Here is a 24,286-nt window from a genome sequence, read left to right as displayed (position 1 = left end):
GTGGAGAATAGAAAGGCAATTAAAAACTCCATGAAAAACAAAAGGCTGTGTAAGCAGAACAAAGTGATCACTGCTCTCTACTTAGCTTAACCATTCAACCTAGCAGAGGAAGTCTGGACTTGTTTTTGATCATAGGGCAAGACCCTTTTAGAACAAAGTATGTTCTCAGTGTAAACCAACATCTATTGAACATCCACTGTGTGTAGGATGTATATAATCACCTTTTATTTAATACACCTGATTGGATACAATCACCTTTTATGAGATACAGTTTCCCTGTAACTATTACAATTTCCATATTACATGGCAAACACTCAAATATAAAGAAGATAAGAAACTAGCCCCAAACCATGTAACCTCTTGGCACATCTGGATTCTGCTTGCAAGCCCAGCCTGTCTTCTACCCATGCTGTGGTCTCTCTCAACATTTAGGCAGAACAGTTTCAGAAATGTCTGTCTACCACCTAAGTGGAGGTAAGACCAATCATTGTTTTAATTACAAACATTAATTAACAGCAATAAAAATCTAAACTAGAACTGGTAAAAAATTGAAGCACAACATTTGTCTCTACCTGATGTACATTAATTAATCATTAGTCAATTACTTCATGGTACTAATATTGAAGGTGGTACTTATTTGAATCCTGAAATTAGGAGTTCTCAACTGGGGTGGTTTTACCACAAAGAGACATTTGGCAATGGCTGGGGAATGTTCTTGGCACCTGGGGGTAGAGGCCACAGTTGCTGTTAAACGTCACACAGTGAGGTACAGGATGGCTCTGCTCCCACCTGAACAACGGATTAGCCAGCCCGAGACCCCCTCCTCTGAATAAAGAGTGTGTGCAGAGAAAGACGACAAATGCAATCGGATTAATATGCACTTTCTTTCTCAGTTTCATCTCTAAAAATTGAGTTTTTTGAGTGAACATTTGTTTTCTGACATTATTTAGCAGTGTTTTGATATGAAGTTGGAAACTAGTCATTTATAACAGTCTGGATAAAGCAACTACCCACTGATCTGTCAAAGTTCAAGTATTGATAAAGCATGTTGGTGAGAGGTGTGTGTGTGTGTGTGTGTGTGTGTGTGTGTGAGACAGACTGTGAGCGTATGCTCTTTCTGGTTTTCTTGGGAAGTATAAATTGGGTTTTGGAAAAAGATGCCCCGCACTGCTTCCAACCTTGAGCCTTCACTTCTTCCCATTAAGATTTCCTTTGCAACTTGGCCTCTTTTAAACTCCCATCTTGTGCATTCTCTCTTCTAATCTAATACCTCCGTGTACATATCTAAACATGATCAGTGACAGTTTTCGCTGCGGGGTGAGGCTTTTACTGACAAGGCCAGTGAGCGCTGATTTGAGACCAGCCATTGTGAGTGACTTCAGCTGTCTCTCCAAGTGACATCCAGCTACTTGAGAAAGGAGCAATGACGAAAGTTCTTTGGACAGAAAACTTTCGCTGACAAGAAGGTGACAGGTCCTTGCACAGCTGGTCTCTGATATGCCTCGGAAGGGGCCCACAGAGTGACTAATTTGAGCTTTGCAGTAGCTGGGAGGAAGTGTAGGGCCCATGCACTCGTAAGGCTTGGAGGAGTCTGTGAGACAGACTGGCAGTGGGCGCAGGCTGGAGGATGCCATTACTGGGGAGCAACAGGCCAGGGAACCCCTCTATCTAGAACATCGGAGCACTGAGAATACTAATGTGAATGGAGATTTTGCATGCTCAGACTCCTTTCTTGTCCTAGTAACAGTACCTCATTTTTTCTTTAGCAAGCCACCCCATGTCTATTCTCTTTTGTTTGGGGCCAACCCTGGCTCCCTGGTCTCAGGGATTAGCTGGTCAACATACTCATTCCCTTCATCACAGTGACTGGTTCATGGAAGGGCAGGTGACCCAACTGAGATTGCATTCTGTGACTTTTGCCACAATCATTGGGAGAGAGATGTCCTTTCTCCTTGCAGTCACCAAGCAGTGTATGTAAGCCTGGAGTTTCTGAGAAGCACCATGTGGAACAAGTTAGCTAGGGAATGAACCAACTAGGAGAATGGGATAGCTGAGCAATGAAGAGGAGAGACATTCTAGTCCTAATGAAATTATTGAAGACTCTCAGCTGTATCTGAAGGCCCCTCCATCCCAGGCTTTCTATTACACAAACCAATGAGTTCTTGTTTTCCCTATAGCCAACTTAAATTGGTTTCTCAACAGAACGATTCCTGATCAATATAAATAGCTGCCATTTTTGAGGGCCAGTAAACAGTATAGCTCCATTTTTCTGTGGAGAGATGGAAAACCAATGTGGGTTTTGGGGTCAGACTCTCTGGCTTTGAGTCTTCCAACACTGTCTGTGCCATTTATAGGAAGCTTCGCTTTTCTCAGTTTTCTCATCTGAACCGTGGAGATAGCAATCATATCTACCCTGGGTGATTGTGAGGATTAAGTGAGCCCCTGGGAGATTCAGAACAATAAATGCTCAGTGTGTGTGTGTGTGTGTGGGGGGGGGGGCTGTCATGGTTTGCTGTGACCAGGAAAGAGCTGGGATGACTGCTTTGGGGTCCAGGCCTGTGCTGCACTCGCTTAGGAAGGGCATCCCTAAAGCCAAACACCTACACTGATTGACTGGACCTAAAACCGGTTGTTCTATTGATACAAAGTCTTAAAACTAACACGTCATGGTTCTTCTATTCACTTGTTCTGTGTTTATGGAGTGAATTGCTCAGTGGCAGATGTGGAGCTGAGAACATAGACCTGAATAGACGAGCGACTTCCTTCAGGAAGGGAAGGAATGGAAGCACAAATGACATGAACTGAACGGGGACCGTGTTGTGCAGCATGAGAGGTGACGCAGGGTGCGGTGAGGCTGCAGGAAGGCGGGAGTGTGAAAAAGAAGGACAAAAGCAAAGGTTTCAGGACACAGATGTTGGATGGATGGGATTCTGAGGTGCGGAGTCTGGTGTTACAGAGGGAGGCATGGGCCAAGCCACAGGAAGCGTGAGTCATACGCATCTTCTTCCCTGGGCAAGGAGAGTGCACCGCACACGCCCTCATCCAGGCCTACACTCTTCATTTTTAGGGATAAGTCTGTCACCAGGTCACACTGACATGCTGAAGGGTTGGGTCATCGTTAGGTTCATTTAGAGTTTACTGCATTTCATGGTTCATTCGTCAGCACATCTGGGCCTGGGAACCAAGCCATCAAAACCGCCTTAGCCCAGCTCAGAGGCTCAGGAGCTGGCTGCGCCACCTACGTCCCCTTCCTTCCACTGGTGGTCTTTGATGCCTACAGGCCCGTAGGGTGGTCTGTCTTTTCTTTCTCAGTAGAATGAGAAAGATCTTGGCTCACTTACTTATGTTCTGTCCTAACATGATTTGTTTCCCCTGGGGAGATGAGACTGACTCTATTCAGACAGCCTCCATGTCCAGCCCTTCCTCAGGGGAACCATCTGTCCTTCTTCCTGGACTAGAGCATCTTATCTGTTTTCCTGGTGAGGCCATTAGGCTCTCTGTAGCACAACGGAAGTCTCAGTGATCAGATTTCAAATGGCAGCATAGGAGGGAAAGAAATGAGGACTGGGGACCCTCGGAGAACCAGGGACTCCATAGCAGTTCTGAGGGTAAGGGTCAGTGGATGCTGAGAAATAACTGGAGCTGGGACTGAAGGACAGACAGTGGCCAATGGTGAGGGGCCTTGAGCGTCAGTCAGCAAGGGATCCCGATGATGTGCTCTTCGTGACCAAATCCTTTGTAGGCTTTTAAGCACAAGAGCACTGTGTTCAGCTGTCTGTTGGGAAAGGTCTTCACTCTCTTCACTGTCCTTGGTTTGGGGCTCTGTCCCTCCGGTTTGTCTGTCTCCACATGGCCTTGCCCCTGTGTGTCCGAACTTCCCACACCTCCCTCTGCCTTTCCCTCATGAGGACTTTGGCTTGAACTTGGGGCCAACCCTAAATCCAAGTTGACCTCATCTTGAGATCCTTAATTAATTGCATCTGCAAAGACCCTTTGCCAACTCAGGTCACCACATCACAATTTCTGGGGGTTAGGACTTGGCTGTGTCTTTTTGAGGTGACTGTTTAACCTTTGACAACAAGTGACGAAAGTCTGAAAGAGAACAGGGTAGGGGAGAGGGGGCGAGAGAGTTATCTTTGAACGCTACTTAGAAGATAATCGAGATTTATGCATGAAATGAGGCAGTGTCTCAGATTTACTTCACAAAAATCCAAATGTGGGAAGGAAGTAGGTGGGGGTAAAATGAGACAGGATTTCCCTGAGTCAATTGATTGCTGAAGCCGGCGTGTGGCATGGGAGGATTCTGCTGCCCTCCCAACTCCCTGTGTGTTTGAAAGTTCTGAAAATAAAAGCACAAGGGTAAGGTTATATTGAAAATACTCCATTTCCTTAGGTTGACTACGTACCAGTTAAACCTCAGTTTTGGTTCAGTGCTTAACATGTGCCTGGCCTCTGCTGAGTCCTTCATTGATGGCTTGTGCAGTGGCCACGGAGTCCTTTGCTCGTTCCATGATCGGATGCTGCTGTATTCCTGACTGAGAGGCCTGGAGATTTACACTGTGTGGAGGCACCGGGCTGTGGCCAGGTTTTGTCTTAGGATAAATGCCCTTTCATCACGGGTGAGTGGGAGATTCATGTTGCCTTGTCCAGACCCGAAGCACTCAATTCCTGTGACTAGCCAGGGTCCTGCTGGAAGGAAACAGTTTGTTTTGTCTGAATCATCCTGATGTCCCTTGAAGTAGGCCCCAACGACAGCTACCCCCTCCAGACTCCGTAAACTAACAGTCCCAGGGACAGCAGGGCCTGCTCAGGGCAGGAAAACGCTGAATTGTTCAATTGTCATGCCTCTGCAGCAGGCAGTCATCAGAACGCAGGCAGGGCGGGCAGAACCCCGCAAAATACCCCAGGCAGACAGCGGTGCGGTGGCTCGCGGGGCTTTGTACTTTAATCCGTGGGATTTTTCAGATTGTTTCCAATTTTGTTGCAAAGCCTGATAGAAAAATGACGTCAGAGGACTGGTCGGCTGCGTTATTGAAAAGCCTGCACACACCATTTACCAGGTATGTTGTTGACAGTTAAAAATGACGTGTCTATTTTCCACGTGGTCCCTCCTGACCCAGGAGAGTCTTCTTGACCTTGACAGCTGCCAACCAAGACAGAGGAAGGGGATGGAGTTCCTGGTGTAAACTGGCCTGGAGTGTGTCTCGGGCCACTTGGGGAGCTCAGTCTTGTGATGTTCCTGTGACTAAGAACAACCAGCTCAGAGACACACGAGGCTGAGAGAAGCATCACTGGGTGAAGTGTCCTTGTGCCCTCCTGTCCTTTACCTCTGTTTCTCTGCTTGAATCTCCACTTTGGTTTGCATTTTTCTGAGGTCAGTGGTTAGACACAAATCCCAGTTGCACCACTTGCTAAACTTAAAGCCTTTGTCTGGCTGCTGGGCTTCTCTCAGGACCAAACTCCCCTTCTTTAAAACGGACATGATAATTTCTAGTTGTTTCAAAAAGTTGTTGAGAATTAAATGTTAGAATTCCTGTGGCACCCTGAGTGCAAGGTTTGCCCTACAGGATTCATGCAATAGGTTTTAGTTATTAGTTAGTAAAAGAATAAAGACATTTGGCTGGACCCCCAAACACCGTAAGAGACAATGAGACACACCTGCAGAAGCAGGCTGCAGATTTGAGACTGAAGGGCATAGGAGGGCCTACTTTGTTTCTGCCCCGGGAACCCAGATCTGTCCAGCCTCTGCTGTGTCCATTTCCTCCAGTATGTGGGAGAACCAGCATCTGAACTCAGCTCCGGTGGCTTCTAGAGGCGACACTCCTCCACCTGAGAGTTGCTGTATTTCCTTTCCTTTCTTTAAAGTACACGGCATTTCAGAAATTGGCCTCAGTGGTTCCTGAGTCTCAGGTAGGAGATGCACTCTAGATTGGCTACCGTGAAGAGCGGCCGCTGGGGTGAGTGGTGTGCAGGCTGGGAGCCGTGTCCCGGATCCGGGGCCTTACTTCTGGCCCAGTAATTGAGGAGTGCCAGGTAGCCAGCTCAGCACCCCTCTAGTGGCTTTCAGCAGGATTTGGAGTGACATGAGCTGAGGTGTCTGCAGTCCTGAGGTGTCAATAAATCCACAGAGATAAACCTCAAGGGGTGCAATTCCACTTCACCCAGAGCTTCCTGGGGGCTTTGAGCAGCAGCAGTGGGAGCATTTGACCTGGGGGAAGTTGGAGTCCAGTTCATGGAGCTGCATTTCTGGGATCTTGAGGGTCTTGCAGGTGGCTGGACTGGACCCAAAAACTGGACCCAGTTTGAGATCACGGGATTTGAGTCTTCGCGTGGAGCACACAGAATCCCATAGGTAAGGAGAGATTTTTTTTTTCTTTTGGGAAATGCTGTCCAGCTTACCTTCCTATTTTTTGTTTATTGTTGTTTTTTGTTGTTGGGAAGTGCAGCTGCTTCTATTTTAGAATCTAGGACCGGGTCTTCAAAGCAGGGGGTTGGGACATTGCAATACTTTAATTTGTTTTTCTGGTAGCAGATCCACATGGCAGAGGACAGAATAGTTTTTGTCTTTACTTGAAAACCCTCCCAATTTGTGCCTCCATAGAATGGACCACAAAATGGTCAACAATGATTCCCAGGAGAATGGAAAAGCTACACACCAGCCAACCCTGTAGGGGTGGCAGTGGGACTGGTGTTCCTTCGGGTGTATACTACAAATACTCAAAGGTGGCCTGTCTAGAATAATGGAATACACATTTTGCGGCCCAAGAATGCTTCTTGCTTTGGGTGGGGATTCCTTTTTTCTTCATGGATGAGGGCTCCATCTGTCACTGCCCCTCCTTGTCCAGTTTCATTAACCTGAGCTGCAGCTCATCTTGTGGCAGCTTAATAACCTTTATTTGTGGAGCCCCTCAAAGAAAGCCTCAGTTATAAATCCCACGTCACAGAAATTAAGGTATAAATGCCAATCTGTGTCACTGCACAATATTTATTATTTTAATTAAAGGAAATGGATTGTGACATTTATTAGGTCACAAGTTACTTGTTAATGGCAATGAATGACAAAAAAATTACTGATTTTATGAGCAAATCTTGGAACGTTCCTCAATGATTATTCTGTTATGCTTTCCATGTGGCTTATGCTAACAATCCGTGGGGCACATTTTTGGAAATCAGTACTCGTTTTTGGTAAGACATACTTTCTGTGGAGGAGAGCATCAGTTCACCGAGAAGGAGAGACAGAGGAGACTGGTGAATTCAGACTTGCTTCTTTTTCCCTCAGCTCTGTTTAGGACAAACACTGGTTTTCTGAGATTGTGTGCGCATGTGTGTGTGTGTGTGTGTGTGTGTACACATATGCGTGCACACTCTACTTCCAAAGCTTGTCAGGTACACTTTCAGGAATAAAGAACATGAATTAGAACTTTGGTTCACGTCTAGGGCATTCCCACTGCAGCATCCATTCAAATTGGGAAATAAGTAAACAAGAGTGGTGTGCACCAGTCCAGAGGCTGGGGCTTACAGGGGTTAACACACCAGGATTTCACTTAAGGTTCCTGCTACCACCATGTGACACGTGTCTTAATACCTGAATCCATTCATTCATTAGGTCAACGTGCATTATTGAAATGACCTGTTTCAGGGAGGAGTTTATGGGTGATGAAACAATCACGCTCTTGTTTAGTTCCTTGTGCACAGTGTCGCTGTGTATGTGAATGCCTTTGCCAGCACATGAACCATCTTGTTTGTGTGACTTTGAAGCCTGTGATCCCGTCCACATTCTTCTTTGCCCCCATAGCAGCATCTTCTAAGGCTGAGGAGTTTCACTGCTGCAGAGAAGTCAGAGGGGCCTGTGGTTCTGGGAGGGCTCTTCCTTCTCTAGCTGCCCCTTCTTGGTCCGTTCTCACTAGCAGTGTGTGGAGTCCTGGTCACTCCGTACTTCTCCAAATTTGTAGGCGACAGCTTTTAATTGGAGCTCTTCTAGTGTTTGTGTTTGGTACCTCATTTCATTTCACTTTGTATTTCTCTAGAGATTAATGCTATTGGACACATTTTCATGTGCTTACTGGATATTTGAATGTCTTTCTTCATAAAATGTCTACTCAAGTGTTTTGCTAGCTTTCCATTAGTTTTTAAATCTGGGTTATCTGTATATATGTTATTGATTTGTATATTCCAGGTATAAGTCACTCTGTCGTCAGATACCTATTTTGCAAACACCTTCTTCCAGTCTCTGGCTTGTCTGGACATTTTTGTATGGGTATATTCAATGACTTTTCATTTTTTTAAGTCTATGAACATCATTTTTTTAAATTTTACAATTATTATATGATTATGCTATCTTGAGTTGCAAAGATGAGTCCTATGTCTTCTTCTAGAAGTTTTGTAGTTTGGTTTTTACATTTAGGCTTATGTCTGACCTTGAACTGATTTTCATGTGTGGATTGAAGTAGAGGTTGAAGTTGGCTGATATGCCAACTACATATCAGGCTCTTCTGGAATCATTTGTTTAAAATGAATTTCTTGGATAGCTTTGTCAAATCCCTCTGTGTGAGGACCTTTCTGTCCCACCCATCTGCATGTCCATCCTGGGCTGAGACTGCACAGATCTATGTAGCTCACATTTACGTATGAGTTTCCGGATTCAGTTGTCAATTTCTAAAAATAGCACCTGCTGTATTTTATTAGATCTATAGGTCAAATTGAAAGAGACTTGACACCTTAGTAATATTATTTTTAAATCCCATAAACAGTATTTGTCTCTATTTATCAGGAATTTCTTTAGTTTCAGCAATGTGTTGACTTTTTTAGGGAGGTTCGCATATATTTTGTTAAATTTATTACATACGTTATATATTAAATACTTAAGTATTTGGGGTACTATTGTAAATAGCATAATTTTAAAGTTTTTAAAAATTGCTCATTGCTGGTATATTGAAATTAATTTTTGTCTCTATTTACCTTGTGTCCTGTGATCTTGCTAATTCACTTCATAGTTTTTGAACTTGCTTTAAAATTTTCTTAAGATTTTTAATGTACATAATTATTTCACATGAAAATAAGACATTTTTATTCCTTTATTTCAAATACACATTCCCTTATTTTTAAAAATTCTTACCTTGCAGAAAAATAATGTTAAATAGCAGTAGTGAAAGCAGAACTCCCTGACTCATTCCTCATCTGAGGGAAAGTGCATCTTGTACCATTAAGTAAGCTGTTATTTGTTGTCATTGTTTGTGTAGATGCTTTTCATCAAACTGAGGCATTTCTTTCTTTTTAAAATGATGAACGTAAGTTAAATTTGTTCACAGACTTTTCTGAATCTATTGTGATGAGGGACATCAGGCCTATTTTCCCTGATGTGCTCAATTACATTGATGAATTTTTCTCATATGAAACCACCTTTGCATGCTTGTTGATAAAAATCCATTTAGTTATTATACATTACCTTGAAAAAAATTGCTATATTTTATTTGCAATTAATTTCTTTAGTATTTTTACATCTAGTTCATAATGCATTGGCCTCCAGTTTTTTTTTTCTCATTTCTTATTCTTTTCGTCTCTGTGTGATGGTTGGGAGCTGTCCTCTTCCCTATTTCCTGAAAGGGTTTGTGTAAAATTGGTAATATTTATTCCTTAAATACATGATAGAATTAATTATTGAAGTCAGGTAGACCTGGAGTTTTTTTTTTATATATAAAAGTTTCACACTCAGTTTCCAACAGATGAAGCACTACTTCCCTTGTGTCTAGTGAAGTTCTGGTCATTCGTGTCCTTCAAGGAATTTGCCCTTTCAATTGTGTTTTTAAAGGTATTTCCATGCATTCTTTCTTAACAGTTCCTCGTCATTTAAATGTGTGTGGGATCTGTGCTCATTCTCTCTTCAATTCTTCATGATGGTAATTCATGTTTTTCCTTTTCTTTTTTTCTTTTGATCAAATTTACTAGTAGTGTTCAATTTTATTAATGTTTTTAAACAAGCTTTGGTTTTTTCAATTTCTCCCTGTTGTTCAATTTTTATTTGATCAATTTTCTCTCTTTATGATTTTTTCCTTCTGATCATTTGATTTTAACCTATTCACTCTTCTTTATCTAGCTTCTGTCCTGCAATGGATTGTTGACTTTAGATCATTTTATTTTAAAATATTTTTAAAGCTATAAATTCACCTCTAATCTCTGCTTTAGGTGCATCTCAAAAAGTTTGAAACATTTTGTTTTTCATTATCATTTAGAACAAAATATTTTCTTATTCCCTGAGTGAGTTTTTTTCCCTGTGAACCATGTTGTATATTTAAAAAAAATTTTTGGATATTTTCTTATAAAATATTTTAATTTTGTCCCTTTGAGCTCACTTCTATCAATCAGTCATTTACCTCATGATTCCTTGTCAGATTCTTTAGAATTTATGGCTTTACAATTAAGCAATATAGTAAGTAATAATGCAAAAAACATCTTTATGCATGTGTATGTGTTTCATTGTTTGCCTAAGACATATTGTCATACACAAAGCTTGAGATCTAAGGGTATGGGATTTTAAAAAGGCTGTTTATACACGTTGCCAACGTGTCATTTATATACCTTCCATGCTTATATCATTTAAGTGATAGAATTCAAATGTGTATAATTGGTTAACTGTTTGTCATAGATTCACCTAGAAACACCAGTACCTATTCACCAGGGAGCTTTGCTCCAGAGATTACCGGCCAGTGGAATATTATACTAATAGTGCCTGTTAGTATATGACATTGCTGCTTGGAGAAAGATCCTGTTTCATAAACCTTCTAGATTCCACAAGTGGTTTCAGAGTCTTTCATATTTCCTGTTTCCAAAGACACTTCCATTTTCAGGCCACACCCAAATTCATAGGAAATTCCTGCCATTGGCAAACTCTAACCTGAATCCATATGAGGAAGGTAAACCTAGAACCAGAGCTACCAGCCTCCAAAGGGAGATGGTTGTGTTCACCTGCGCACAGGTTGGGCAGCACAGAGACTCTTCCTTTGCACCCTCGTGACATCTAACATGCTCAGATCTAAGGAGAAGCTCTGCGTTTACTTCCCTTCTTTCTGTCCCAACATTCATGCTCTGTGGATGCCTTGCACAATATTGTGACCAACACTATATTGTATATTTAGAAAATATTTGTGTATCAAATATTTTTTAAAAAATATCAGCCACAATGACCTACCCAAACCCTCTGCCCACCCTAACAAAGACAGAGTCTGTGTTTACTTGTATGGTGTGGTCTGATGTGCTGCGAACACACTTCACCCTAAATACAAACCCTTTGTAGTATCTGGAAGTGTTTTAGCCATGTTGACTCACATTTCAGGATGAGAGATTGAGTGGGCTTAACAAGTACCCCTTTAAAATACAAATTCCCTTGAAACAATGATATGGTCCTTGTCTTCAGTGTAAATTTATTTCACTGAAATCGCCTGGCTTCTGTTTGTAAGCTGTGATTGCTGATACAAAAGGACTCTTGTGAGAAGAGCTAGAGTTGGCAAGGACATGATGAATTTAAATAACGGCTCATTGGGTGTCTTGTGAAAGGGTCACCGTTTGTACAGTAGGGCTGCTGACAGAGGCTTTAGTAGGGACATCAGATTTAAGGACCATGGGCAGTTCAAGGGTGGTGCAGGGGAGAGGAAGCTTTAGGAAAAGGGTGGGTAAAGAAAGTTGGTGTGTCATTGATGAGTGATGTTCTTGAGAAATTCCCCTGGATTACCCATGCATATTGAAAAGGGTCTAGAAACCTAGAAGAATTAATGTTACACTCTTAGATTTACCTAGTATTTCTTGAATTGAGCTAAAGTGGTAGACAGGCTTCCAAGTTGCATGAATTCTTTGGTGATCCACTGGTATCCACTGGTGGTAGACTATATGACTTGGGGACATCCAGTATAGGGGTTGGGTGACTCAGATGTTACACAGCTGTCCCCCTTCCAGCCCAGGTTAGCAGCATAACTGTATTCCAAGCCCCATTCCTCATCCAGGGTCACACCTTAGAGGTAAATTATGGGTTGGAATTTGGTGGAGTTAAGACTGCTGAGGTCTTATTTTACTCCTGACACCTGTGACATCTGAAGTTGCTAACCTTCTCAGAAACCAAATGATCTTGGTAAGAATGGGAAACAGAAAAGTTAAAAATTTTCTTATTTTGACAAATATGTAGGTACTGGCCTTGTTCCATTGACTTATATTTCTTTTTTTGATCCTTAAAAGAAAAATATGCAAAAGAACTTTTCTTATTCGTCTTTACACTGTTCCTTTGATTCTTCTTTCATTCAGTAGCACGGAGTCCTCTGTGCTTGCGCCAGTGTCGCGTGCTTCCCAGGGTGTGGCCCTGTAAATCATCCCTCCAGTTCATCTTCACACCCAGCACAAGATCTTCGGTAGCTCAGACTATACTAGAGTGACGTTCCACAGATCTGTGAAAGGATTCTTTCATGATGGAAATTTGGACTAAAAAGGGCAGGTCAGGGATGGAAAGAGGAGAGAGACAGGGGGTCACAGCCGAACTGCAGAAGAAAGCTTTGTGAGCGCCTCAGGGCGAAGGCAGGTGGAAGTCAAAGAGAAGTACTTTGGGGAGTTCAGCTGGCGCCTTGTGTCTGAAAACAGGGAGCGGCTCAGCCTGGAGCTGAGGGGAGCCTCGGAGCCCAGGCTGGGAAGGGGGGGGAGGGCTAAGGTTGTGGTGGATTTGGATCTTGGGAAATATCTTCTTGGGAAGGTGAGGAGGGCCTGGGCAGGCTGACATGCTTCCTGTCTCAAGCTGCCCCTTCACCTCAGCGGGAGCAGAGGTGGAGACTGATGTTAAAGGGGAACTTTGTTGGCCTCTTAGTTGCAGCTTCTCCTGGGGATTCCTACCAGAAAACCAGCTTTTGGTCCTTGGGTAATTCCTGCTCCGACCCTATCTCTTGGTCTCTTGGCAATGAAAGAAACCAAAACCACGCAGGTCCAGTTGGTCCAGCAAGTGCTGAGAAAGCTGGCCTCGTTTGGACACCACATGGAAGACTCACCCTTGGCATCTCACATTGGTGTGCATATCGTGGGAACCACCTTTTCCTGGCCTTTTCCCCCAGATAGTGGCTTAGTTTTCAAATTGCCTACTTTGTACAGAGTGTTTTTTGACCGGGTCAGTTGCGTTTCTCTGTGAATGGAATGTTTATGTCCCCCTCAAAATTCATGTGTTCCATCCCTAACTCTGGATGATGGTATGGGGTGAGGCCTTTGGGGGGTATTTAGGTAAAGAATGGGGGCTCCATGATGGGGGGTTTATGTCTTTAAAAGAAGAGACCAGAGGAGGCTCACTGCCTGCTTCTCTCTCTTCTTCCCTCTTGCCCTTTCTGTCTCTCTCCCTTTCCCTTTCAATCCCAAGTAAGGATGCAACTAGAAAGCAGCCACCTGCAAACCAGGAAGAGCACCTCACCAGGAGCCAGATGGGTCAGCATCTTGACCTTGGACTTCCCAGCTTTTAGGACTATGAGAAATAAGTATTTGTTGTCCAAGCCTCTGGATCTGTGATCATTTGTGAGAGCAGCCTGAACTAAGATACCTTGTTATGACTGAAGTATTCAAAGGTCTTGTGAGAATACCGTAAGTCTTTTAAATTAATTAAGGATCAGTCCAAGAGTAACATAATACCATGGCAACAGCCGCATCTCGGAAGTCACTCTGACAGTGACAGCATCTCAGTTCAGGCGCATAGTAATTAGGTGACTTTGGGCAAATAGCTTAATTTCTTGTAAGGTTAGTTTCCTAATGTGAAAAATAGGGATATTGCCTTTGAAAGATTCAAGCTTGTGAAAATTCGCAAAATGCTTAAGGAAGAGCTAGGTATGGACCCAAACCTCCACAGTAACAGCTTGACTTCACACCCATTGGAAGGACCAACATTCTGCCTGACAAGCACTGGGGAGGATCGGGAGCAACTGGAACTACCACACACAGTGACTGATACATGTGCAAATTGCTGCAGCCACTTTGGAAAGCTGTCTGACAGCATCCACTAGATTCCTGCCTACCCTGAGCCAGCAATTCCAGCCCAGGTGTACACCAAGCCAGGTTCATACATACGTGCCCCCAAACATGTGTACAGGAATACTCACAGCCACACCTTTCACATGAGCCACAACCTGGAAACAACTTAGATGTCGCTTGACAGTAGAACAGAGACAAATGTGATGCACGTCCACAGTGGAGTGCTCTCTGGGGACGTCCTTGTGCTGCACAGTGCGGTGTGGGTGAGTGAAAGAATTCTTTAAGTGCAGGAAGCCCACAAAAGGAAGGCCATAGAGTGCAATCCCATTTATGTGGCGTTCAGAGAGAAGCAAGCCAATCAGAGGGTAGGAGAGGGATTGCCCTTGAGGAGAAATGGGCTGGAGAGTGGGGGGTAACAAGATGGTTGGGGCTCACATTCTGCCTGTTCTTGATCTGGTAATAAGAATGTGGGCAATTTGTAAAAATTCCTTAAGATTGTTTTCTGACTTGTCCACTTTTCTCTGTGTTTGTCATGTTATCTAATAAAGTATGTTCACTTAAAAAATAGAGCTGTTTGTGCTCTGTATTGCTCTTCGCTGTCTCTTGAGGGGCTCACTCCGACTGTCTGGCCTTGGCAACCCCTGCTCCAGCTAGAGCCTCTTGCTGCAAAGGTGAATCCCAGGGCTCGAAAACTCCTCTGTTGTCAGTTTTCTGCCCACCCCCTGGGTAATCTCAGAGACAGCCCCGTAAAATCGGACTTGACTCCCTTGTACAACAAATTCTTCCCCGAGTGGGGAGGAGACAGCCGGCCTGCGCCTTAGGCATGATGCTCTGCCAGCCCCTCGGAGCTCTTGGTTGATTAAACTCTGCATCCTGCAGAGCTTGCAAAGTCTGGGAGGCTGCTTGGATCTCAGATGCTGGAGGGGGCCCTGGTGGAAATGCTCACATTCTGAACCCAACGGTTGAAGGGTTTTAAACAGTGTGCCTGGGCACAAGTTGATCCAGAGATGCTGGTGGAAGCTGCATTGATGGCTTTAGAGAGACACCTTGTCTTAAAAGGAGACGGGTTTACTTTAGAGGAAAGAAGTGCATTGAAAGCACTAAACAGAGTTGGTGAAAACTTCTCTGCCTTTGACCTCCTCAGTTCCCTTAGGAAGCCATGACTTTCAAACAAAAATGTTAGGTACCTACTATTCACAGGACTCGCCTGATGCTTGTACGTATATGATCTCAAGTTTGATCCTCAGGTTAACTCAATGTTAAAGATACCGTTACTCCACCCTCCAGAGGATTTCCTTTGGAAATTGGGTCACCGAGAGTTTAAATAAGTTGCTGATGAACTTGGGATTACACATAGGACTACTGGAAATGCAGAGATAGCTGAGTTTTAGATAATCCTATTTGATGGCCAGAGCTGAGCCTCCATCCAAGTACCGGGCATTTCATCCTAGAAGAACTGACGCAGTGGATGCTGGGTTATCTCTGCAGACAAGGGGAGACCTGTAGCTGAGACTATCCCAGCAAGCTGCAGTTGAGCAAACCAAGAAAAGGCGGCATCAGCGTCTGAACCGTCACATTCTTAGTCTTTGAGGTGTGTTGTGATTTCCTGGTTCAGGTGCTTATCATGGGTTCATGGATATGTCTCCGGTCTCTCAAAGTGGGCAGGTCTTGTATGGCATTTAGGCCAGGATTGTGTACACAATGACCTCCAATGTGAGTTTGACAGTCACACTTAATCATCACCACACTCTGAATGGCCATGGAAGAACGCCATGTACTTGGCCTTAGGTCCACTCTGTGACTCCTGATGTACCCTCAGGACATGATGGGTCTCCTTCTGGTGGGAAACTGACACTGTCCCTCTGTCCCTACATTACTTGTAGTTAACTCATTCCTTGAATCCCTTTTGATTAAAGATCAACCACTACAGTGGCCCAGGTGACTAGCCTTGCAATGCCACAGTGCAGGGCTCCCTGCCAAGGGCTCGGGCCCTTCCGCTTGCCCAATTAAACCCCCTGACTCCCCTTGCCTGCACTCACCGCCACGTCTAGCCTCCATTCACCTGTTATTGGGCATTAAAGGCAAACTCAATTTTATGCAGATAAATAGAGTTTAGTGGTAATGTGCCTTATGACCTTTGAAGTGACAGGATGACATTAATCTTTAGGGATTCTACCTTCTCAGGCTGTCACTGTGAGCATGTAACTTGATGAGAGTGGAGGTTTCTGCATTTTGAGGACGTACTCACAGTTTAACATGCTGTTTCAAATGTAAGGCGGCTCTCTCTTTAATTTTTTTTTCACCAGCTTGACAGTTTTTCAAACATATTCACTGTCAGCCCTAACAACCTGTCAACAAATGCCATTATGTGAAAATTGCCAAGACTCGCTTGAGGACTGTGAAAAGTGACAGACATGCCACACGGATAAGTTTCTCAAAAAACCAGGGCTGAAACTTTTGAAAGACACTCTGGCCCTTCCAAGGAAAAAATGAACAATCAGATCTCCAGGAAAAAAAAAAAAACATACACTTGTCATATCAGATATCTGTTTCTTTCCTGGGCAAATTAAGGTGTATGTGAAAGAATAAAACATACAGAGGACAATAGCTGCGGAGATCCCAGGCTGTGCCGAGTCTCCACCGTTACTTGTGAATCCAAGAAGGGAACAGAAAACCATCTTTTTTTTTTTTTTCCCATTGGAGAATTCAAGGGGAGGCATCTTCCATTTTTTAGATTGAATGTTTCTGGGGATAGAAGGAAGAAATCATAGTTTAAATAAAACAAAGTAAAGCTAACCACAAGCCTAGACATAAAAATGGGAACTTATCTTAACTTTGGGACGGGACGTTTTTTGGTGGGAAAATCTGGGGAGGATATGAGGTAGGACAAATAGTCTTGCACTGGAACCAGGAGACCCGGATTTGGTTCCAGCTCTGCCATGTGAGCCTTATCTGGCCCGGAGCCCTGTAATTCAGCTCCTCCTGCCTCTGGTTCCTCATCTGAGCACCAGGGAAGTTAGCCATCACCCCAAGTATGCTGGTGAGTGAACAGGTCTGTGCTCAAAAATTCAGTGGAAATCTGAGATTCAGAATGAGTTGGCAGGAGAATGCTCCTGTCCCCAAGGGCATGGTTTTAGGTGGCATTTGACTTTGCATTTGCAACTGAGCTTCCTGTTTACCCAAATTTAACTTGAAGAAAATATTTTGTATTGTGGGTGACATTTCAAACCAAAGGCATCCCCTCACCAAGAACAGCAGTGTGGGGTGGGAGGGAGGTGACGGAGGTGAGAGGGGGCAGAGCGGGCCACAGGAACACAGTCTCCTGTTTCTTTTCTTTTTTTTTTTTTTTAAGAGAGAGAGAGAGGAGGGAGAGAGAGAGAGAATTTTTAATATTTATTTTTTAGTTTTCGGTGGACACAACATCTTTGTATGTGGTGCTGAGGATCGAACCCGGGCCGCACACATGCCAGGCGCTACCGCTTGAGCCACATCCCCAGCCCCCAGTCTCCTGTTTCTTTGCTTGCTCCCTGGGCTGGGTTGCTGGATTATGCTGCTGGTTGTCTGGTTTCTTCTCTTTAGTCTACACTCTGGGGCTTACCGTCTGACTCCTTAGAGGTGAAGAATCCGCCCCTAAAGAGGAATTCACGCAGGAGTCTTGCTTGACACAGTTTCCCTCTTGACCAATCTCTACTCCCGCCTCCCCGAACTTCTCCACTAGGCTGACTTTTGGGCTCCCACCTTCGTCTCTTCATCCTCCAACTCTAGCAAGAACCCTGCTAAGTGGGTTTAAGCAGAACTCCCCGTTCCCAGCACCTGATCATCCTGCAGATTTAACCGGGTTTCCTTCCCTGACTATCCGAAGGTGACAGCCCGTCACCTGTCCTGTCTTCAGCAGGTCTGTCAGGTGGGTGAGCCAGCAGAGCCCTCCCCCTTCCTACCTCCCGGCTCCTTCCCTTACCCCTTTCCAGGGCTGTAAGTCCTCCTGCCCAAGCGCTCTCCAGAGGTGAGCCTGGCCTGTCTCCCCACAGCAAGGCCTTGTTGCTGTGGCTCCTACGTCTGCAGCATTGGCCACACGTGGCCTGTTTACTGTTCTTTAACGAGTGTCATGAACAGCTTTTCTGCAGATCCACAAAAGGAAAAGGAAATACTTCCCACAGCATCCCACAAGGCAACAGAGGGTTTGCCTCCAAGTCTTGGGAGTTTTGTCCTAAGAGCATAGGAAGGGGGTGTTCCAACAGAATTAGGGTGAGACATCCCAGGGACCCAGCCTAAGAATGGAGTGTGAGGGGGTGGGCCTTTCAAGGCTGGGTATACCTGTGTCTTTTCCCAGATTTCCTTACATGTTGATTTTTTTTTAATGATACTGAGATTATATTCAAGGGCACTCTGACACTGAGCTACACCCCAGTCCATTGTTATTATTATCATTATTATTGATTTTGAGACAGGGTGCCTCTAAGTTGCCTAGGCCGGCCTCACACTGCAATCCTCCTGCCTTAGCCTCCGGAGTCACTGGGAGGACAGTTGGTGCACCACCTGCACAGCACCAGAGAATTGATTTTAGAGCCACCTCCTTGTTTTCATGTATATCTGAAACTGTTGTAACTGAGTTATCTTTTGAAAGAGTTGGAGCTTGCTTTCTCCCTTGTGTTTGCTATTGGGACCCCCTGTGTTGATGCTGGTTGACTGTGGTTCAGAGGAAAGTCCTCAGAAGATATCCATCCAGCTGGGGATTTTGAATGCTGACTGGAAGTACTCACGGATGGCCCTCAACACCCTATATGACATCCCAAAGAACAAGAGCCTTTTGCACTGACTGGGGGTAAAATTCAAGTCCTTAGGTTCATGAGCCCCTTCTTTCCTGAAAGCACTATGTGGCTTGTGCTCAGTGTGGGGTTGTAGAGCTGGCATGGGGTTAAAGGGGAAGGGGATGCTGTGGGTGCGTGGATTCAGCCTGCATAGAGACCTTTAAAGATCTTGACCTTGCCACTGTATCAGATTGGCAAATGCTATGCCACTTAATGTAGCTAAACTGTGCTGAGAGTCTGTTTACTGAGAGATGAAGACGGTGCATGTTTCAGAGCTTTTGGGAGATGGCCAGAGACTGTGTGTAAACACTGTGGGTGGAGTCAGAGAGAGGTGGTTGTGAATGTGTGGTTTTGGTGATGCTAATGTTCTTGGAGGCCATATGATTTAAAAAAAAAAGTTAGGGTCTAAGACATCCTCTGTTCTTCCAAAGTAATGAAGTTGCTATTCATTGTGATGATGGTGCTGATAATGAAAATACCACTAACAAACCTAATTATAATTAACTAACTTACAGAGCGCTTACTTTGTTCTTACTATATGGACGCTATCGCTTAGTTTCCTGATAAAATTTTTCATTGTTGCATTCATTGAGAACTATTCTCATGTCTTTTCTGCAGATGAGCAAACTGAAGTCTAAGTGACATTAATGATTTTCTAAAGGTCACTCAGCTACGAAGTGGAAGAGCCAGTCCCACTTTGGTCCTACTCTAGGACTAGACACCATCTCTCGAAGGTAGTGTCGGTATCACGAAGTCCAGTGCTCAGGTTCCTGGGCTCCTTTATGCAGTTTTACGTGGAGTTTTTCCAATTTAAACTTCCCCTGTTCTTCTCTTCACCACCGTGCCCTTGGGAGCAGAGGCTTCACCTTGATTTGGCTGCAACTCCCATTAACTCTAATGGGCATGCGGCACATCTCTCCCAGCATGCTGAGATGAGATTATTTCCCATCCAATTGTTTTAATGTTGTGGGCGTTGAGTCTACAGACATTTAACCTTTGGTTTCATTATAAGGCTCAGAGCAGACAGGGTGTGGGGAGAAGATAAACCAGGACACAGATGCCAGGAAAAGATGCATTAGAGAGGTTTTAGTAGAGCAGTGTATGGAGGAATCGAAAAACAATTACAAGTACATTTGAGAAGTGAATGGGCCCTTTTGTTTTAACTTTGAATGTTAGGTGAATATTACCAGAATGCAGAATGGAAGATGCTAGAAGGATGGGCTTCTGAGAGAATAGCCGTGTTCATTCTTTATTCTTTAAAAAATGTAACAGAGTTTCTGGTTTTGTAGAGTACATCAGGGTTTGGTATGCATAGTTCCCCTTTTATCATTTCCCGATCCTCATGATAGTCTCGACTAGTTTGAAGGTTCAAGATCCTGGTGTTCTGGATGCCTTAGTCTGAGCCCCACTTTTAAGTCTGTGACCTAGAGGAAGGTACTCGATTTCTCTGATAATAATAATAACAAAAACATTTTTCATGAGATTGTATATGATCTTACCCCGTGAAGGGCTTGGAACTTACTAGGTGCTGTTCTAATACAATTATTTTTTTCTCTCTGCATTCTTCTTTAAATAGGTGAGCAAGCAAAGGCCCAGTTGGGAGGGCTCAGAGCGGAAACTTGAACCACTTGGGGTTACACATGGCAGGGAGAGAACAAGAGGATGGGGGCTCCTGACCCCCTTAGTCCCCGACCCACCACTGTAGTGCTGAAGCAGGAGAGAGTCAAAGTCTGGAATCCCCAGGCCAAGTCCACTGGGCCTCATGAGGGCAGTTGGGGAAGAAGTCCTAAGGTAAAGTGTGGAGGAGGGAGGTAAACAGTTGGGCAATGTCAGGCCAGCTGGGGAGCCACAGGGTGATGAAGGAGTCAGCCAAGGGGAAAAGACCCACGAGGATCCTAGAACCCTGGTGGGATCTGAAGCCCAAGAGGAGTCTGTAGAACATGACACAGGACTGGAGAACTCATGGCCAACGTGAGACAGAGCCATGGTTTGGGGAGGGGTGAGTCACAAAGGGGGGTGTTTAACACCTACAGCATGGGCACCATTGTGTCAGAACGGACATTGGTGCGGTCACAGAAGACACCTGGAATGAGTCTCATGTTTTGAGGTAACTGAACACCAGCTAGGACCAGGTCTGTTCCCATGGACACTTGACTCCTGCTGCTCCATCCCTTCCATGAATTAAATTGCACGAGCAAAAAATCTATTATTTAAAGCTATTAAAAAACCCAATTATCAACAAGGCCATAGTGAATATCTTTATACCTTTGTGCTCATGAGTGTATTCTCTCTGGAATAAAATTTAAGTGATATAATTAGTGAATCAAAAAATGGTGGACATTAAATGGAGCAAGGTAACCTTTAGGAAAGCTGTACCAATGTCTAGTGGCACCAGCGTATCTAACTACCTGTGTCCTTAGACCCTCACCACTACGAGGCTTTGTCAATCCGTGAAGACTTTGTCAGCATCAAAGGTGGAATATGTGTCTCATTGTTGCTTTAAGTAGAAAGCCAGGTGGTTAGAAGGGTGGAGAAACTCCGGGGAGTCTTTCTGGGCTCCATTTTTACTAGTCATGGAGGGACTAAGTAGTTGGAGAAATGTGATCTTCTGAATCCACTGCCAGTGACTCCAGAAACCAGCCCCAATCCGCTCTTCCCTGGGTCAGGCTGTGCATTTATTTCTAAGAACATTTCTGTGCACAGCTCTGGTGGCCTCGCTCCCTCTCAGCCCATATTCTAGCCACTCTTCGGTTTTGGTAGCCTTGCCCCTTCTGCTCCCTCTAGGAATCATGTGTCCCTAAGTCCCAAAGCCTAGCTGGTTGGCTTTCTGGGTTCTTGACACACCCTAACTCCTTTGCTCTTTCTCTAAACCAGATCTTTGGTAAACCATCCCTCTCCAGGATCATGGAACTAGTCTCCAGGATCACGGAACGGGTCTCCCAGTCCCTCCATTTCCACAAATAGCTGCTGTCACTCATCCTTCCCTAGCTTTGCTTCTGGACTAATCTCTGACTTGGGTGAGCTCCCCTACAGTGTGGTACGTTTTCTAGTGGTCAGGCATGTCCTTAGACCTCCAGTCATCCTTAGTGGGACTCATCAATCTCAGTCCAAAGAGGCCATTTAGGTTCTCCGTCACCACCTGTGCTCATGAGCTTGGCTTTTGCATTAATTAGGATGTAAGTACATTGTGAGTAGGAGCAACACACTATGCAGATACCACACTTATTATGTGAATGTATGTATGTGTACATTTCTAAAAACACTCAGTGTTTCAGGGCCACCATGAAACTCTACTTAGATTTTGACACATACATCGTGCTTAATAAATATCACTACTCTTGAGTTTGAAAATTTCAAAACTGGGAGTAAAGGAAAGATACAAAGGGAGCTTTTAGGACAAGGGAGGGAGGTTCAAAAAAAATCAGCTCTATGTAGCTCTGGGGTGGGACGTAAAGTCAGAGCACACTTGCTCTTTCTCATTCACGGTGCGGGTCTGCTCAGGGGGCACGCAGCTTTCCTCCTGCATCGAGGGGTGAGTGCACTGGGGTAGATCTAATTGTGGTTTGGGCTGGGTATTTATCACTGTCTGGTAGTTGTTTATCAGGCTTAATTTGGAACTGGCAGCCTATAGAGGGATCACGGTAATTCCTTTAAAACCTTCAGAGTTGGCATCTGAACCTGTTAGAAAAAGTTTATCCTGTGTTCAGGTGGATGCACGAATGTTCTTGTTAATGATTTGGCTAGGGAGGGCTAGTTTCTGGGTCACAGATTAACTTTGTCAGGCAGAGATTAGACTCTTTCCCACGTGCATCTCATCGTCCCTCTTTTCTCAGCACAGAGAAGTTCGTGGTGGAGACCATTATGACCTCTACTATTTGAAACTTCTGTTCCTGAGCCACAAAGCTGAGATGGATGTTCTCTGGTCCTATTGAGCTTGGAAAACATTTGCTCTGGTGTCAAGATGATCCTGCTACTTGCTGATTTCAAAACATTCAGTGCTGTTCCACTGCCCACAGAGGCAGAATCATCATCAACAAGCATCACAGTGCTCAGTTGGATGCCCACAGCCTCTAGATCCTCCTCTGTGCATTTCTCCCACTTCTGCTCCATTGTTTTAGGGGTCTGTTCTAAGAGTGCCTGGGATTTGTTTTAATCAGGTGTGGCAAGTCACAAATAGGTGGTGGTACCCATCACGGAGGAAGAAGGCCTTAATACTCAGGCCCTCTGAACCAGGAGCCATGTCCACTATCCAGGGGCCACGTGAGGAAGCACTAGGGTTCAGTGGAAAATGCCTGAAATATGAAGGAATGGGTGGGTCCAGCAGGCTCCGTGGGCTGTCTTGAATAACGTCAGCAGGCTCTGGGGAGCAGGCTGCCCCCTCAGTTTCCACTTTCCCCCCAGTATCCCCCTCCAGACATCACTGCAGAAAAATCAGAAAGAAAATTGGAGCCATAAACCCCATTTCCAGGTGAACTTCTCCCGGGGTGGGGGGTGGTGGTGGTAGGGAAGCACACTCAGTGCAGTCTCCTGCTGCTTTCCTCAGAGCCAGAGCAGAGTGACTCCTGCCATTTGAGGTGACAACAGTGGCAGCCAGAGACCTGACTCCCAGCCCAACCCTGGGTGGTTGTGAGCAGGCCACTTGAACTCTGGGAGCCTCCTCAAGAGGAGTCAGTGTCTGCACGCTCTGATAACCAGCCCAGCTCACGTGTTTGTTCCTACTCGATTCTGCTCCACTCTGGGTTGAACAGAGCAGAGAAAGAGAACATTTTTGGTGTCCAATCCTTGGAACTTGTCTGATATTTTATTGGTGGCTTAAATTCTGCTTGTACCCAGTACTTATCCCCAGGTCCCTTCTTCCATGGAGGTACCTGAGCAACTTAAAAACATTTTGCATTTCAATCATTTTATTTTGTCCTAAATCATGCTAATTTTTGCTTATAATTATTAAAGTTTATCCTGTTCCTATTGGGTAATTTTCCCTAAGGATCTAAAACTTCCCCCAATTTAACCCTTCCTTCCAATTTAAAAATAAGATTTCTTGATTTTAGATTCTTTTTCAACTTGAGATCATTAAATTTGAGAGCATTATCAAATTTCCTTGATAGAAAATTATAAAAATTATCAATGAGAATATTGCTAAATTCCCTTCTTCAGATCATTAATGAATGTATGGAATAGAATGGATCCTGGCTTTAACTGTTTAGCTCATTCCAGGCCATGGTGGGCAATGAATCAGAGAGGAGGCTGGAGGACAATGTGTGGATGTGAGGCTGACTTGTGAGGAGGGGTAACCTTAGGAGTGGATCAACGAGAGACATGTAAAAAGATCAGTGAAAAGTCAGCCACTCTTCCCCTCATGTCCACTGCAGAGGAGCCCACCCTGGAACCTTCAGACAGTGGATTCCCTGGAACTGCCTGCACACGGGGCTGGTTTATGTAAACACCTTCAAGTTATCTGTAGCTACTGTTCTTAGGGAAAAGGGCAGCTTCTTCCTTTCATG

This window comes from Marmota monax, unplaced genomic scaffold, assembly GCF_021218885.2.
Source record: "Marmota monax isolate L192 unplaced genomic scaffold, Marmota_monax_Labrador192_F-V1.1 WCK01_AAM20220418_F8-fsc00024, whole genome shotgun sequence".
In the NCBI taxonomy this organism is placed as follows: domain Eukaryota; kingdom Metazoa; phylum Chordata; class Mammalia; order Rodentia; family Sciuridae; genus Marmota; species Marmota monax.
The sequence above is the reverse complement of the archived record's forward strand: the minus strand, read 5'-3'. Positions refer to the sequence as shown.